General features: G+C 30.0%; 1 protein-coding gene across 1 annotated transcript in view; it reads left to right on the top strand.

The window, feature by feature from the left end:
* LOC142330091 (uncharacterized) overlaps positions 1-19808 on the top strand; it is a 579867-nt gene that overhangs the window by 396441 nt on the left and 163618 nt on the right. The window lies entirely within an intron of this gene.

Here is a 19808-nt window from a genome sequence, read left to right as displayed (position 1 = left end):
TAAGAGCAGTTTTCATTTACCTGAAAATATCTTTTCAAATTGATATGATCTGGAGAAAATGTGAAATCCTTTGATTGTAATATATTGTATTTTTAAATTTTAAAAACAATTTTATTTAAAAAAATTGAAAATAAAAAAGATTTTCAGTTATTCTTAACTTAATTTATACAACATGAAAATCCTCATTTCAACTTCCTATTTAAAGTAGATTATGAAATGTTTTGTTCAGTTGGTTAATAAACGAAAAAACCGTAGAATTGGTTAAAAATTTTGCACAAATAAAAAACATTCATCTTGTAAATTTACCTCATTACTTCTGCTTTTTCGTGGTATTTTTTTTTTTTAATTTCTGATTTAACATATACGAAAAGTTTATTGTTTATATTTTTATTAAGATCCTGAAGTAAACCTGATTTTTACATCCTTTTTTGGTTATGTTCAGTTTTACCTCTATAGTTCACAATAAATTTAGAAGGCCCAGCTATATATGATATTCACCTCGGTTATTAGAATAAATTAATATGCGCCCAGGAAAGAGATTCCGCGGATGGTTCAAAGGCAATTTCTTTCGTTAGATCTCACCAAGTATGCGTTTTGTCGACAAGACCAAACGCTTTGTTTGAAACTTAAATGCGGTTTTACCTGCACTCACAGATTAAAAAAACAGGAAAAAGTGTTAAAAGATACAGAAAAACGGTGAGTAGTGATTAAGGATTTATCCATGAAGGAACAGCACCTGAAATTCCTGGAGAAAAGATTAAGGTTCTTTTTTGGTAACAAGTGTCCATCCTGTTAACAATATTTCTTAGATCGGGATATATTTTTGATAATATGTGGAAACTTAATTATTTGTTGCAACAGGTATTGGAAGAAATTAAAAATATATCCCGACAACATAAACAGAGTTCATAAATGACCAAATTCGTCCATCCCCAGAATTGAGTGGCATTAAAAAGTATTCAACTGAACGGCGAAATAAATCGTTCATCCAGTTTCTTCGTGAAGGCTTCCAAGCTCCATAACTTCGATAAAGCAATTCGAAAAAACAAATTAGTTTACGTTTTATAATTTGGTTAAATTTATCAATTTCTGTTTTTAATCTCATGTTTCATTATTTCGGAGAATGTAGGATTTTTTTTTTAAAAACTACTCCACACAGAAATTTGAAGGTGGTTGTAGTGGTACTTAATATTAGGTATTTTTATGAATTTTTTTGTTTATAATTATCTGTAAACTTTTCTTGAAAATAGTTTTGCTTGGATATTGTCATAATTACGCTTAACACAAACGTGCTGATAATTAAACACAGAGGCTTATCCTATGGCGTTACATATTTAATACGTAAATTGATTTTTGTATATTTAATAAAAGTAATTCATATTTTCTACCGTATAGGTTGTGGAAATAATAAAATTGTTACGTCCGTTTTCCCGTATCGTTATAAAACAAATTAAAGAATTGGTTAGAAAATAAAACGTAAGATTCACTTTGTTTTGATATATTGTTAAAAATAATTGATAACAAATTATTGTTTTATTTCTTGTGATCCTTTAATGGATGGAATGTACTATTTTAAGATATATTGATTGGAGAAACACTTGGAAAGAGATTGCTAACATTTAACGGAAATTTTTGAACGTTGAATTCATATCTAAGTCGCTGTAAAAAAACTTCTAATCTTATTCCTGGACCCTTTTATCATGTGTATATTTTTATACTCTTATCAGTTATCTAAAATATTTTTCCTGGTTTTATACTTTTTAATCAATTTTTTTTCTACGACTTGTCCTGGTTATAAAATTAAAAAAAGTGTAACTAATCATTGTAAATATAACGTTTTCGGTGTATTTTTATATTCCGTCGTTAAAGTCTTTTTTAAAAAAAATAAATAAATAACGACTAAACCCGTAAATCTTGTATTAATAAATTAATATTATGCTTTAAATAGAAGCATAATATGGTCGTTAATTAAGGGGACATTTTATTGACTGGTAATTTTAAATACGTTCCTTGTCGTTCACATTTATGTGGCGTTAAAATATACGCACATATGCAAACTCACTTAAGCGTATAAAAGCTATTCATGAACCATTATTATAAAATAATTTCCATCTGCATAAAGTTATTCGCACTAAATGCGACGTCATGTTCATTTACAAATGAACAAACTAATTCATTACAAATACATTTACCAACGTAGGCCTCATTATTAACTAAACACTCCATGTTGCGATTTCTCTATTGAAAATCACTAATACTGGATTTTAGATTGGTATTTTCTGTTGTTATAATGTATTAATATAATCCAATTTCTAGTTATTGTATTTTGAAATAATCGAAGGGGAATGGTTTCATAATAATTTTCGTTTGTTTTAAGGTCATATAACAATAGTTAAATCTATTTATGAAATTTGATATCAAAACTTGTCCCGATGATGACGTGATATATGAATTGACGTTGTTCCCTGCTTGGAACTAAGACTCGTCCGATTTTAATTTCTTAAATGAGTAAAGTATATATAATAAATATTAAAAAAAAAATTGTTTATTTTTCGTTTTGTTTTATATGCATTAAATAATAAATTTCTTCAAAACTGATAATTTTGTTCGTAATACGTACTAACCGAGATAAATTTAATAAAAAAAAAGGAAAATTGTGATTAAATATTAAGTTAAAAATTGTGGAACCACAATTCTAAAGAGTAATTTGCTTAAATGCCTCGATTATTCAGTGAAATTTTAAGAATATTAGTTTATGTTATTAATATTTAGGTTGTAAAAAAGTATATTTTTGCGATCTTCTCAAAACTTTACTAACATAATCCTTTTATATATAGCTCGGTACATGCGTGCATGTTTATCTTACCATTAAAAAAAAATTTTCTACAAAATTTACTTCCTTCCCCAAAAATCGAAAAAGTTGCCTGTTTATTGCATATTTTTTAACCTAATTTTTTAAATATCTTCCTATACATTTGTAATAGTTCCAAGTAACAAAAAAAAGAAATACTTTGGGAACAACATTGGTTTTTTCTTTAATAAAATTTGATAAAATATTTATTTATTTTAAATGTTCTTCTCATAGCCGTACCTAAAATTATTTATACGTTAATTATTTTTTAAATACCTTCATATTTTTTGATAATTTTTTTTTGTTTTTCAGGTATGTCGAATTTTACTCTACGCACTTTGATTTAGCAACAAATAACCATAATTTTGTAAGTGATTATATTATGCATTTTTAAAAATTTGTTATCCTACTTTTATTAATTTTGGTCAAATATTCAACGGTAAATACCGTTGAAAATAAATTAAATGCATTTTACCTAGATTTCAATTTATTGTAGTAAAATTTAACTGTTTAAATATAAACAGTTAAAATAATCTACTTTTATCTATTTTTAGTTGTTTATTTTCTTATTAAATTAATGGTATTTTTTTTTTTACACAAGTAACGGTTTTATTAATAGAAATATTGGTTTCTTTAAAACTTTTTTAAAAATCAAATGAACATTTTTTAGCAAGAAAAAATAGAAGTTTTTTTTATGATTAAAACTTCTATGAATCAATGAGTCGAGTAGTTTTTCTTTATCTCCATTTGTTATTATTCTTCGGATCTTTTTACCCGACTGCTAATGGATGGTCTTGTGATTTACAGTCTCGTATGTTTGTACTTATTTGTGCCATTACACCTTCCCAACTGTAAAACCATTTATATCAATCCTGTCCTTAAAGTCTTTCTATGTTTACAAAAAAACGATTACAATTACAACTGTGTGGTTTGTGCCAAAAGAAATAAAAACTTATCACGTGTTTTTTACCATATCAATAAACTTCAACATGTGCGCCTTCTATCGCTCGTAGAATGTCAAACCGATAATCAATTTCACACCATATGTTGGTCAGCATTTCTTCGGTAACACTAGCAACAGGTTCAGTTATTCTCCGTTTCAATGTGTCCAGATCAGGTACGGGTATTACATAGATTCTGTCCTTAACATAATCCCAGAGGAAAACGTCTATGGGAGTTATGTCTGGTGATCGTGGTGGCCAGTAAGTGGGACCGTCGCGCCCAATCCATCTGCCGTAAAATGATTCATTCAGAAAATCTCTAAACTAGTAATTCCCAATGTGGTGGAGCGCCATCCGGCTGAAAAACCACCCTAGGTTGCAAGTTATTTAGTTGAGGTGTAGCCAAGTGTTGCAGCATATCCAGGTAGATGTTAGATGTTGTTGGTTGCTCAATGAAAAATAAGGGACCAATGAATGATTCTGTTGTGCATCAAAACGCACCACACATTTACTTTAGGGAAATTTCAAATTTTTTCCTGGTAAAGTACGAATTTTCTGAGCCCCATGTTCTCACGTTATGCTTGTTTACTTTACTTGTTTACTTTTTAGCCTCGTCTGAAAACACACGCTGCAGTTACTTATTGTCGTTATCAATCCGTTGCAAAATCTCGGCCGTAAAGGCAGCACGACGAGGACCGTAATCTGCTGTAGATTTTGCACTATGTGAACGTTATATGCATGCAACGTTTTCTTTTTGTGTAAAATTTTGTGCACTATTGACCGGGGAAACCCTATTTTACGAAATTCACGACGTGTAGATTCGGAAGGACTGTGTAATAATGCTTGATGCACAACCTCAACCTTCTATTCGTTAACTGGCCGCCCTGTTCGCGGAAGGTCGACTACACTTCCAGTCTCCTTAAAAATCTGCATACCACGCAACGATATTTTTGCTATCGGATGCTGGTCGTCCGTATTCCCTTGTAAAATTTCGTTGCACAGTTATCGGTGATTTCGACTCGTGATACCACAACACATGTTGCGCTTTCTCCTGGATTAACGCGTTTTTATAAAAAATTGATCACAGTGCCCTGTACTCTGCCTCTACCTGCAACAAAACAACATAAAAAAAGCTTGATATTTTTTCTTTCTTTTACCACAAACAGCACAGCTGTAATTGTATTAGGTTTTTTTGTAATACATTTTTGTAATCATGGAAAGACTTTATGAACACTTTGCATTTTTTAGTCAGACTTTATTAATATTATTTTTAGCATTCGTGAACTTATCATTAAGAAAAATCTGCCATTTGAAAATTTATGGAATATTTGACCTCGTACTTCTGTTTTTATATTAAAGAATCCCATACGATATTAACCCAGAAAAAACTTTCTAAGCGTTAACTGTTTTTCTAATCGGTTGAAGATAGGAAAAAGTTACATTTTGTAAAACGCGAATATTTTGCACAAACCGTTTTTAACGTTTCTGGCACGAATACGGGATGAAAAACTGGTGGGTGGAAAAATACAGGTGCCTTTTTGCTCTCACTGTATTTTCAAATAAAAATTGTGACCATCCTTAAAATCATTTAATCCAAGTTAGTATGACGTAGGGATTAGTCATCGTAGTCGTTCGAATGTTGAAAATTTTAAGAAAATACTTTTACTGTTGGCCGATAAAGTAAAAGCGTTTCAAACTAATCGTTTGGATTATCGTATAAAAATCTAAGAATATCTGATGTAAAAACGTTATTTTTGTATGGTGGCCCGAACTATGTTAGTTTATTACAGGACCATAACGTGGATGTATGCGGCTTCAAGTCTCCCCGAAAATAGCGTAGTCTCTATCAAAATTAATATTTTAGGGAACGATATTGACTATGTTATCGAATGTCCTACGATTTCTTTATGCCGTAGAACTTGATTCAAAAATTTTGTTATTCGTACAATCTTTTTCGTGTATTTACATCCTATTTGATGTATGCCGGATGTATTTCTATTCTTAAGTTAAATTTTAATTATTGTATTTAATTGTGGTTTTATTTCGCTCTTGGGATACGATATGGACATTTTCTTCTACTGTGTTTTTATATATTACTTTTGTTTACTTTTTAGGTTAATCTTTTAATATTAATTTTTTATTATAAATATCGTGTTGGGGCACTGATGACGACACTAGTTTGAGGACACGAGAAAAAAATTAAAATTACCAACCACCTCGTGCAGGTTTACTAATGTAGGTGAGGAATTTTCCCATTACCTTCATCACCGAGTTAATACGTGTTGCACATTCCGTCTGAAGTGCTGTTTGATATTAAACCCTAAGATTTACACTTGAATTCTGTTTACGTAAGGTACTGGCTGTTTATAATTAACATCATTAGAGAATACAAATCTCGAGTAATGTAGTTTCTACCTCAAATGCTTTACATGTATCAGTCAGGCGTAAGCTTGGGTTTCCGTAGTAAAAAAGCAAAAAAAATATTATATCCTTTTTTGATGAGAAAAAGTACATTATAGACACCGTTTCAATTTTTATGGTACTATATAATGTATGAAATATATTATAAACGTTAAAAAATTAATCATCGTAAATATAGTTATCTGCCCTGAAGAAGGTTCTTTGCAACAAGTACATTTCCATTTTCCTCTTTTTCCATTTCCTGTAAGATCATAATTTTTACCGTTTCAGCTTCTATTTTTTTGCTGTTTCCATTGATCTTTCTAGGACTGTTAATCAATTTTTTTACTCCCACGGTACGGTTCAGATAGTTAGCTTTCCTATTCTGAGTTATTCTGATTAGTTTCTCGTTCACTCATAATTCATTCTTCATCAGTCTGTCCGTTTAATCTTCTCCATCTCGTCCGTGGCAAAAATGCCTCCTGCTTTTATTTTTACTTTAGTCTTTTTTCAATGTTATTAAATTATTATTTTTATATTCGTGTAATAATTCCATAATACCCTTCTTCAAATGTAACTCTACAATTCTTACTATATAATTTTAGTTTCTTTATGTTAAACGCTTCCGTTGCTGTTTTGATATTTCGTTGTTACTTTGGCAATCTTCTATTAGTATGTTACCTAAATTATCTATACTATTCTATTTGTTTGCAGATATTAGATTTATTGACTGGTATTTCCATTTTGTTTAGTTTCCCTGACTTTGGTTCCATATTCTGTCATTGTTTCTTCTATTTGGAAATCATCTGTTGACAATAATTTATTTCATTTCTAAAATAATAGTCTGTGAATCTTATTCAATTAATTCTCCGCCCTCCTGTGCTGATCTTTTCATTTTCTCGTAGATCAGATTTTCTACATATATATTAAACAAGGTCGGTGATAGGAAGGATGCTAAACCTTATTCTTCTTCGTAGGTCAAACAACTTGATTGAGCATCCTTTATTGTCATAGCTTTTTTTCTTTTTTTTTGATTCTGTTACACTTCTTTAATTAATCTTTCCAGTTAATTGTTTTGATTCTTAATATTTTCATCATTAATTAATTTCATTCGATATAATTAAATCTTATAAAATATTCATAATGATAAAAATAGGAGAATCATTGAGGTGGGAATTATTCCAATGCCTTTTTCAACAAATATAAATTGAATCGTTGAAAATCCTGTACAGAAGTAGTTAAAAATTGGTTGAATACCAATTCAAAGAAATCAATAGAAAATTTGCTACCTCTTATAAATAAATAATAAATGTATATATTTTTTAAATTTAAATAAGTTTAATGATTTAATATTTATTTTTAGTATTCGTGAAAACCCGTTTATATCCGCCCGTCGTTATAAATTATATTTTTCGTATATTTTATTTATTTATAGATATATTTTATGTACTCTTTGTGTAGCTGTGTTGATATAATAAGTAAATAAAGCTGCACGCTAAGGTTTTTCCCTTGTCGGTCTCTTTTTTTCTAATTTTAATATCTCTTCTGTTTTATTTAATTTATTTATAGTACTGGTTTTCCCGCACGGTTATAAATCTTATTACATCTAAATTCACGTTGTTCCCGAAATATTTTTTTAAAATATATTTTTACGTTTATGACAGAGTTTACTTTCTTTGTTTTATTTTTCTTAAGGTTTTATAAACAATTTTCCTCGTTTCTATAAAAGTATTTGAGCAAGATCATGAAGTTTAGATTTTTATATATTCGTATTGTCTTTTTAATAATAGGAACTGGGTTTTTCTGTGATCAACCGGAGCGTAGCTGATATATATATCATTCATACATATATACATACATACACATATATTTATCCTAATAATGGTTTGATTAAATTTTATAATATTCGATGCGTTTTACAGTTGTCAGATGATTTATTATTTTTGTCTTTGCAGCATTATGTATTATTTATGTTTTTTTAATTTAAATTATTGTTTCTATTTAGGAATTCTTATCACAAAACAAAAAAGTGAGATGTAATTTGTGTTATTGACAGGATGTTAAAATATCCGGTGGAATATGAAAGTCGTGTGATGGTTTATATTAATTCGAATCGTATTTATAATACGACTAACCTTTTGACATTTAATATATTTTTCACATTCGTTTTATTGTAAAATGCAGTAAAATAGGATTTCCATGAATATTAATTTTATTATTATACAAGAAATAAATTTGATTATAGTAAATTATAGTGATTGTGTTTTACAGTCCATGTCATTTGAACGGTGTTTTCATTGTGTAACTTATGATTTACACTTTACCGGAAGTATAATCATTATTTATTTTACACTTCCTTTTCATACCTAAAACTACTTTTAGCATCCTGCTTTTTCTCGTGCACTTCCACCCATTATTTTGTCTTTATTTGTCGGTATTTATTGTATGTGTGTTTTTATTATATCACTTTATTATTTAGTCACATTGTTTATTATTATCGTTATTATTAAAATAACTGCATCCATTTTGTTTTTTTCTTTTTTTAACGTATAACATTATTATTTCCAGAAATTGTTTGTATTTTTTACCTTTGATAATGAGCTGAATTACCCTCATATTTTTCATTTATTTATATATATATATATATATATATATATATATATATATATATATATATATATACACACAGTGAGAGAGAGAGAATGACGAAGTTCTCAAGGGACTTTCATAACATACTCTACTCGTGAAAATAATGGAAAATATTCATATAAACATGTACCCTAAAGTCCTTCGTTTTCGAGTTATGGCTGCTGAAATATTTCGCTCGGATTTCAGCTACCCGGGTGAATGAGGTCGTACTGAAATTTTTAAGATGTTAATTAAGGAGCAGAATTGGTGATTTCTTATGGTTTTTGACCTGAAAAATGTAATAAAATACGTTCTAGAACCGTATCTGCAGTAGTTTGTGAGAAATCTGTTGTGAAAACCAATAAATTGGGGTAAAAACCCGTTTTTTTTATGTTTGGCATACAATAACTTAATTAAATGGGTAAGAAACACATAAAACATTTAAACAAAACTTGTGGAAAATTTCATTCTTAACAAAACGGTATAAGATAATTTGATTAATAGAAATGTTTTACAATTTTGTATTTTATTTCGAAACAGTACATTACTAATTTTGTCAGAAAAGTACTTATTTAACGTAAACAAAATTTTTTTAAACAAAATTTACTGTTAAAATATTTAAAATTGGAAATTACAAAATTGTAAAATAAAAATTACTTGCATAATTTTTTATAATGACAGAAATAAAGTAAATTATTTGAAAAATTATTTTAAAGTTGGCAATAAAATAATAACACCTGATCAACAATTCGCAATAATGTGAAAGTGTCATCATTCTGTATGGTACATTAAGTATATCGGGTATTGTGAACTGTACTGTCTTAGGTGAAGGTTTTCTGTGAATTTCAGTTTAAAAAGTGATCTTTTTGCCAAGTAATGTACTTATTTACAACAGAGGAATACGCTGATACGGTATTCATTTTAGATGTGTGTAATGGTAATGCTACAAATGCTGCAGTAGAATATGAAATACTTTTCCGAATCGCAGGATTCCTGTTCCGTAAGCAATTAGCGCAACTTTTCGCATTCTTCGGGAATAATGTTCACTATCTAGTATTCGTAACAGTTACGAATGATCTATCCAACCCGACACTGTTATAGATGAAATTAATATCGATGCAGTATACGACGTCTTTCTAAGCGGATCGAAGTTTTACATTCGATAGTTTGGAGGACACTTAAGCGAAACAAGTTTTATCTTAACATAAACATCCAGTTCAACATCTACACTAAGTAGAAGGTTTGCTTCGCTTAACTGGTCCAATATAAACCGTTTTAGGATGTATGTTTCGCCACCGGGTTGGTCTAGTGGTAAACTTGTCATCGCAAATCAGCTGATTTCGAAGTCGAGAGTTCTAAGGTTCAAATCGTAGTAAAAGCAGTTTCTTTTATACGGATTTGAATACTAGATCGTGGATACCGGTGTTCTTTGGTGGTTGGGTTTCAATTAACCACACATCTCAGGAACGGTCGATTTGAGACTGTACAAGACTTAATTTATATTGATACATATCATTTTCTGAAGTATTACCTTACGGTGGTTCCGGTTGCTAAACAGGAAAAAGAGAGAGAGAGGACATTTGTTATATGAACTTTTTCCATTATTTTTACGAGTAGAATAGGTTATGAAATTCCCGGGAGAATTTCCTCATACACTCGGTGTGTGTGTGTGTGTGCGCGCGCGCGCGCGCGTGTGTGTGTGTGTGTGTGTGTGTGTGTGTGTGTGTGTATGTACATACATACATACAGTCGAAACCCTTTATAACGAACCTCGGTTTTACAATTTTTTTACTGCATCTTGACATTTTAATAAAACTACCTATTAACGTACCTCTATTTAACGTATTCGAACCAATATATAACGAAATGACGATACATTGCATATTAACATCATGTAGTATGTAATAACGTACAGAAATTTTTACGAAATGTTTTTTTTTTTAAATAATGATGTTAAATTTAGTATTTTGGACATCTGTGTGAGTATAAGGTAGTTAGTTATTCTTTTGGTTTCCATATTTAAATTGTACCTGTATACAAAGTATTCTTGACAGGTGACAAGAATGACAGGTTATTTTTATTGAACTGGTAAAGCGAAAGTTCCCAAGATTCTCTTATAACCCATTAACAGTAAAATTCTAACAAAACATTTTAACACGTGTTCTGCAGTTACTGTCTACCTATACTTTAAAGTGGCGGAAGTTCCCGAAATCTATTAACTAATGCAGTGCACTAAAATTACTATGTATATTTTTTGATATACATATACTCCCTCTATTCAGTGCATACATACTATTCAGCAATAATTTTTTGTGAGATTAATTCAGTTGGTTTCTGTCTGGATTACTTTACTCCCGTTAAGCAGTACTGTACTGTTTCTTTAGTGTGCAGTATACAATATCAAATCGGAATTGCTTTAGTGTTTCGGGAAAAAATTAGCGTCATTCACTAAATGTATAAACTACCTCTATTTAACGAAAACCTCTTTTTACGAATTTTCCTGGGATTGATTCTTTATTTCGTTATATAGAGGCTCGACTTTTAATTTGGGTTGGGTTTTTACTTTTTTAAATATTTTCTAAAAATATATTTAATTCTTAACTTCAATTTTAATTTGATAAAAAAATAAAATTACATATATTATTAAAAATAAATGTCTTCGAGTTTTAATATGTAGTTTGATACAAAAAAAAAAAAATAAAATTACGACTGAAGATGTGGCTTACCACGAAAGCGCTGTTGTGAAGTTATGAAAAAATAAGGTAAGTGTGATGTTTCTGTACTTAGGTGGATCAAGTTGGGTACAATATATATTAGTACACAAGGATATAGGCCTTGAAAAGATTGACTTTTCAAAGTCATTTTATATATATATATATATATATATAACATATGACTATATAATAATTTCTACAGTTGTGCGTCTGATTTTTAGTATTTCTAATTATAAAGTTGTTAAAAATGTGAATGATCGAATTTGTAATGATTGTCATCAGTCAGATACATCAGTTTACAGAAAATATTTAGTTATATTCGATATTCTACAAGAAAAAATTCAAACTGGGTAAAAGAATTAAATGTACGTAGGATGTCTCACAAGAATTTCGTGATATGTTTATTTTACAATTTTTTTCTGTTCCAAGGGTGAAATAAAGCCATACGGAAATTATTTTAACTTAAAAATTAAGAGGTAAATTAGATAGTTTCATATGGTTTACTTATTTAAAATATTTTCGCGGTATAGATTCTTTTGTCGTTTTACATTAGGGTTATCGTATTAATATTTAAATTCAACTACATGCGAAATAAATTGAATTTAAAATTAAGTACTCAAATTATTAATTAAAGAAAATTAATTTATAAATAATCGTACAATTTTATCTTAATTTATCTTAAAAACGATGAAAGCGGATAGATGGCTGCTAATTATTTACGAATAGTATATTGTTTTATAAAGAGGAAACTGACTTGCACACAGTTTATTTTTTTGTCGCGCACCGATTAGGGGCTTAAGGTTCATTCATGCGCTGCCAACTACAATAATTAATCATGAAAATAGCGAATGCGAGAGCGAGATAGAAATTTGATTTATTTCGTGTTTTATACGATGCCATAAATCAGATGTTCACGCAGACAGCCGTACGCTCGCGTGTTATTTGTACGTCGTTTGTACGTATGATTGCGGTGGGGGGGTTAGAACGGCGATAGGGAGATAGAGTGCATCCCGGTATCGGATGTGTTTGCTAATTGAATTCCATTAATTTGTAATTGCTAATCATGAATACCTTGTAAATTGATTACCGTCCATTTATGCGTGTATATTGCCTTTATATTACTGTATTAACATTAATTCTACACCCTTAACCCGTTTTAATATGTATAAAATTTCTTTTCGCTGGTAATTAATCGGTTTGGCCTAATGGTTAACAGAATTTGCGAAAACGTTACGTTCGAACTACTCCGTTGCTCTGTTAATTATATGGTAATTAATTTTTATGCCGTAACAGATCCTATCGAATAAATTATACATTTATGTATTTGAATTTAATTCCAGTTGTAACATGTTAAAAAGCACTCTTTTCCATAATTAACATATTTTTTTTAAGCATTTTATTTATTATTTATTGTTATTAATTCACCGTGATTTTTCACTATTCTCTATTTAAGAATTTATTTATTTATTTTTAATACTCGTATTAAGTGTAATTATTTTACCTTAATTAATAATTAATAATAATTTATTTATCTTTTAAATTGATCTAAATATATTCGTTAGTTATTGCATCAACAACACAATGTGATAAATCAGTAGCTTTCAACATTTTAATAAATTGGTTGATGATATACGGCTGTGCTTTTTAAGAGGAATATCGTGTTTATTACAGAAGCATACGTTCATGTAACCTGTTTATCAAATTTCATCGCGATTATGTTTTTCATTATTTTGTTTCTTATAATTTTGATTTAATTGGTTTTGTTTAATTTTTTTGTAAATTTTCATTAATTTGTGAAATAATAACTTAATAGAAAAAATAAATTACGATTTAGATTTTTCATATGTAGAAGAGAGTTTTCTTCTCATGTCAGTACGTCGTTTTACAGTGTAATAACGATGTAAGGAAAACAACAACAGGAAATGTTGTTCTTCGTAAAAATGTTATCATTTTTACTTCCTTGTACGAAGTAAAGGAAATATCCGTTTTGTCCATCCCTGAACCCATTTTGACTAGTTTCGGCGTGACGTCTGTATGTACGTACGTATGTATGTATCTCGCATAACTTAAAAACGATTACCCGTAGAATGTTGAAATTTTGTATTTAGGACTGTTGTAACATCCAGTTGTGCACTTCCCTTTTTGATTGCAATCGACTGGACTAAAAGTATCCAAAAAAAGCCCAAAATCCAAATTGTTTGATTTTTTTTTAACTGCAGTTATAAGCCCTTATTTAGAAATTTTCAATGATATATTATAAGTGATACTTATTTTCATTGGTCCAGAGTTATAGCCAAATAAAATTTTAATTAATGAAATATTTGGATGTTACAAGGGGAAGGCACATTGGTTCGAATCCGACTTCATTTCTGACTTTTCTACCATGTGGTGTCCGCATCAGATTTTTTATTTACTCTTAATAACTGCTGGAATGTTACCCAATTTACAGTAGCTTCTTTTTGGATACGCGGTGAATAACAGCCTAGAAGTCAAATTAAGATTACCGGTTCCGACATTCGGCGTGCTGGGGTTCGGCGTGGGTGCACATAGTAGAGTCAGATTTACAAGCTCGTCATAGTGATATAATTATTTATCTAGTCGCTATATTATTAACATGGAATTCAGTTGTGAGGAAGCTGCCTTGATAGTATTAGAATCAGAAAACGTCAGTTTGAAATTAAAACAAGAGAATTTTGGGGTTTATGATATTACGAGTATTAAGGCTAGAGGAATATATGGAGAATATAATCACTCACTTTTTGACGTTCTAAAAGAAGATCCTATTAAAGTTCTTTGAATATTTCAGAATCAAATTCAAACTTTCTACTACGTTTTATAAAAAAAATTGAGCATCGGTTATTGAAAGATTGGTATAATTATCATAAGCAGGAAATTTTGGCAGAAGAAGGCTAATTTTAACCATCAGCTAAGATAAATAAACTAATACGGATTTCTTATAATTGTTATTGAAATAATTTGTTTATTATTTCTTAAAAATTAACAAAAAAGTACAAAAAACCCTTGAACGATGAAAAATACATAAAAATGCAAAACAAAAAACAGAAATTTATGACCATTGAAATCTTTACACAATAGATAAATCATTAAGCGTTACGGGGATTTTTGGAGAGTTGTTGTGTATCTTGTGGTGTAAAATACTCACAGTTCGGTTAATTATCAATGTTATGGAGCGATGATGCAGATAGGTCCGAGGATATTATGGTACTCGGAGATGAAGAGCTGTAGGCGTTTGATGGTGCGGCCCAGTATTTGAAGATCCAAAATTGTACGCAAATTGCTCCACAACTTCTTGAACACGGTTATTATAATAATTATATAGACCTATAAACTTTTTGTAATAAAGTTTTTATATAAATATAAAAAAAAAAACACCTTCCCAAAAAGTTCAAAAACACAATTATTAAAATGTACCTTTTACCACTTAAACAAAAAAAAAAGTGCACTTATTAAACGTCCACGCTTCCTTGTTGTACCGAATCTGAAACTAGAATGAACATTTCTTTCCGACAAATCGTTTGACTCAACCTTCAAGTCGGCTCCGGTGCCTGCTGCTACTATGTGCGCTTAAGTTAAAAAACGTCGCACATTTTCTCTCTTGCCGATCGGCGTCTCTCTGAATCTGATTTCCTGTTTGCATGTGTACCTTTAGAATAGTGCCAAGCCCGACCGGGATTTGAATCCAGAACTTTCTAGATAAAAGACGAAGACGCTACCACTTGTTCACGGAGGTCGGTGTAATAATAATTTTAATATTGGGATATTTGTATTTTTTGAATTTATCAATCTTAATGTATTAAATTTTTCAAGTTTTACTCCACCTTTAAAGCTTAAAAAGCATTTATTCCAAAGCCTGCTGCAAATCGTTCTTTTTTCTTGCATTGTAAATTATTTTACCTAAATATTACGATTAGTTGTTTTGTACGGATTAATGTGAAGATAAATATCTTTCAATAGTACTGTTGCCTTTAAAAATGTTTTAATTTTTTGTTAGAGAATTTTTTTTTTAGGTCTGATTCAAAGATCCTAGTTCAACTGAAAATAATTCACGAAATTTATAATTAAATTGTTTTAAAATTTTACTAAAGTATTTCAAGTGGATCTGCCGAATTACTAACTTTTCCATATTTTATGAATGAAGTAAAGCTTTACAGCTCCATCTCTTAGAGGTAGTAAATCCAAGATTTCACTACAGATTGACTATTATAAATTATGCAGGTGACCAGTAAGGGCTTCGGCGCTATGATTTGTGTATAAATAATAACCTAAAATTTCTGTGATCATTTATCTATGAAAAAGTAATGAACAGTGAAAATTTATGAGCCGAAAACAATATTGTCTAAATGATATCCGTTGCTTTGTATGCACTCTTCAAATCGAGAACGAAGATTATTGATAATGCGTCCACACATTTCCCTCGAGTTCAATTTTACTTGCGCCTCGATATTTGCCTTTGATTTGTATCAGCTGGATTATTCTCGTAGATCTTTCTTTTAAGGTATCCCACAGGAAATAAACAAGAGGCGATAAGTCAAGGCTCCTAGGTGATCAGTTAATATTGCTTCTCCTTGAAATCAGTTTATTGGGAAATAGTTGATGAACAGCTTCGATTGCCTGATTTGATGTGCGGAATGTGGCACCATCTTGCTCATACCAAATTTCTAAATTAAAGCCTTAAAATTGTTGTAGAGATGGCGTAAGAAAATCTGGCAACATCGCACAATATCGCTGCGTATTAACGGTAAGTGTTCGTTCATTTGATCCTCAAAAAAGTGCGGTCCGATGATACCATTTGAAGACGTAGCAGCCCATACGACCAGCTTGAGGTTGTGCAGTGGACGTTCATTTTTTTTGCGAGGATTAGTCAGACCCGTACTTGCAAGTTTGCTTATTTACATGGCTAGTTGATAAACTAATGTCTCGCAACTGGTAATGCGCACGATATCGACGGCGTGCTGTCATGATAGAATTATCGTTTTAATAAAATGCCCGTATGCGAAAACCGCATTACTCTCCGGTAAACGGCTCCATTGCAGCTAAAAAATTCCTTGTACCGCTTTATTTACAGTTCCCAACCACGATTGCCGCATTTCGCAGTAAATAGTCAAAGTGCCGATACTCTTTTTGGTCACCTATTGTATTGAAATGAAGTTAAAACGTGTAAAAATTGTTATTAAGATAACAAATAATTACTGTTGTATTATCTACTAAGAACACTGATTTGTATGGTGAGTGCTGTTTACCTTTCTTAGCTTCATTCTTTTATTTAAGAAAGGAGTTATTCCGAAACGCGTCAACTTGTAATAAAAGAATGAAGCTGAGAAAACTAAACAGTACTCAACATAGAAATTAAAATGAGTACAATGAATGAAAAAATTATTACTTGAGGGATTGGCGGAGAAGAGGTCGTGGCATCGTTACCATATTACTTTAATTAACTTATAGTTTTTTAATCGTACATTTTTAAAGATAAATGATAAATGGAATTCTAAAAAATAGTTACTCTATTCGAAATGTTCCAATATATTTTACGGCTATAACATCTAAAACAATTAAGGTACAAGAAATAATTTCTTTGAAAGTAATGGTGTTCCCTGTAGATATCTTTATCTGTTATGAACCTAGTTAATGTATCATAAGATATACAATAATATATTCGACTCGGTGAAGAAGTTAATCGAAAATTATTTCAACCTTTTTTCTATTACACGTCTGGGATGGAATTCTTGTTGCTTATTTAGTATGGTTTTTGTATTTTAAAATATAAATACAGATATTCCACGTTAAATTGTTTATGACCGGTGTATTTATAAGTACCTGAATAATAAAATCGGTACTTATATTGTTATTAATATGAAAATTGAAGTCAGTTAAATGTTAGCCACGTTACTTCTTTATTTTTATTACTGTAAAATAAGTTAGATTAACCGTTCCTTCATAATTTTCTCAATTTCCTTAATTTAAAAAAAATTTATTATCGTTGAAAATAAAAAAAAAACTGCGTGTTTTTATATAATATATATAAAATATTGTACAGCTGAACGCCATTCATTCATTGAATGTTGTATTTTAGCATCGGTAGTAATAATAATAATAGAAACACAGAGCTGCGGTTTGACTTTTTATGTTTGCGGTCAATTATGTCTTACGTATATATAATTGTTTGAAAGCATTTATTGTGATAAAGAAAGAATAATATTAACGCTTATTTATTATTATAAGGGCTTATATTCATGTTTAAAATGTTGCAGGAAGTAATAATAATAATAAAATACCATAATCTGTGGTTACGTTTAGTTTATTTTTATAATTTTGTGGTTTCACCATGTTGCTAGATTTAAGAAGAAAATATAATAGTGTTCGTATTATAAATTTTTTCGTTATTTTTTTAAATTTTTTTTTGCAGCACAGTTTATCTTATATTATTTATAAGGTTGGGAATATATATTTTTATTTTATTTTTTAAATTAATTTCTTTAATGAATTTAATTTGTAAGGGTTAAGTTTATATATACTTAATTTTAAAATTAAGTATAAAATACACTTCTTCAGTTTGAAATGACTTCTTTAGTTTCATTATACATTACACATATAAAAAAATGTATACTACAGAAAAGAAAAAAAATCAAACGAAAAGTTTATATTTGTATACTTGGTGTCCAGGGCTTCGCTCGTGAGGGTTTTCTATTTGTATCTAGAATAAGTTTTCAAAAGAAATATTACAGTTTTCAATCTTCTATAGTATATAAGTGCAAAAGTTTGTGGCAGTTTTCTTTGTTTACAACAAAATCACGCGGCAACCAACCGACCGATTCCTTTTAAATTTTCAGGATACATTGTGTTATCCCAGGGAAGATTGTCAGCCATAGATGGAGGCTCTAGACCCTTGGGGGTGGGTGAATCTTTTCTCTTGGGCGACGACTTAAAACCGTTTTGATGTATTTTACTTTTTTGACGTAAAAATAATAGACTGTGCGTTTTATAATATATCCGATTTACAGCTTTACTTTTATCCCTTCCCGAAATATAAGGTATTTGAGGGTAATGAAAAGGGAAACCAAAAGGGAATTTTTCGTGTACAGCAGGAGCGTAACAGAGTTTCTTTGTCACGAAATAGGAAGACGATGGAGGAAAGAGAGCTTTTCAGGCTTTAATTGTCGTTTGTCAGTATGAGAATTGGCCGCTGCGTATAATTCCTCCATTTGTGAAATAATGTACGAGTAGATTTTTCGTACTTTAAATATGAAGATGCCAGATCTTCCTACTATGGAACCTACTATGTAGTATTTTACCAAAGAATTTCCACCTTTCCACCACGTCTTAGCGATTTCAACTGACTGACACAAAAATGCAGTTGGATGACCGAATAATATCTTCTTCGAATTCTTCTTTATTATGCTCTTCTTTTTTGCATTATCAAATCCTCCAATCAGTTTCTATATTTATTTCAGTTTTCAAATTGCGATCGACCTTTCCCTTTTCTCTATCTTAATCGCTTGTTTATTGTTCCTGTAATTCATCGACCACTTGAAATGTTTTCCTGTTAGAAAGGTGTCATAATTTTTTAAATATTTTTCTGTTATTGTCTTTTCCATTAATCTTAACATTATTATTACTTCTCCGAATTATTGAAACACCTTTCATTGTCGGTTATTAGCTCTTCGATCAAACTATTGAAATACAGGGTACCGTGTAGAGTTTTCCTTAATAACGTAGATTACAATAGTTATACTTCATGCAAAATCCGCACTTCACAATTTTTGTCTCACTGCTACTTTCTGATTCTTCAAGGTGTTATGAGACAATAAAATCGTAACGTTAAAAACAGGATAGATTTTTTAGCTTCCTGATACCGATCTCTTACTGGGATCTGTTTTGATGGGTTTGGATACCTGACGTTTTCATATGTTATTCTACTTAGAAGGGGCACCGTTTGTATGTTGATCGTTGGAGTGAAACAAGCTAAGAGAATTCGTTTGAGCCGTGGTTCCCACGGGTCGTTTCTTGAGTTCCGACGTGATATCGTAGTTATTAAATTATCTTTTTATTTTTTGATATAATCTATTTTTACGAAGTAAACAAAAAAGTATTTTTTATAAAAGATGTCATTCCTTAAATGAGTAATAATATTGGAGCCTTTTATTATTAGTAAAGGCTTAAATTTTAATCCCTGAGCAAATATCAGAAAAAAATCAAGCAATTTTATTTGTTGTTTCAAACAATGTTGAATTTCCAAAATGCTCGTTATGATTAAAA

The sequence above is a fragment of the Lycorma delicatula genome, chromosome 9, assembly GCF_047948215.1.
Source record: "Lycorma delicatula isolate Av1 chromosome 9, ASM4794821v1, whole genome shotgun sequence".
NCBI lineage: Eukaryota > Metazoa > Arthropoda > Insecta > Hemiptera > Fulgoridae > Lycorma > Lycorma delicatula.
The sequence above is the reverse complement of the archived record's forward strand: the minus strand, read 5'-3'. Positions and strand labels throughout refer to the sequence as shown.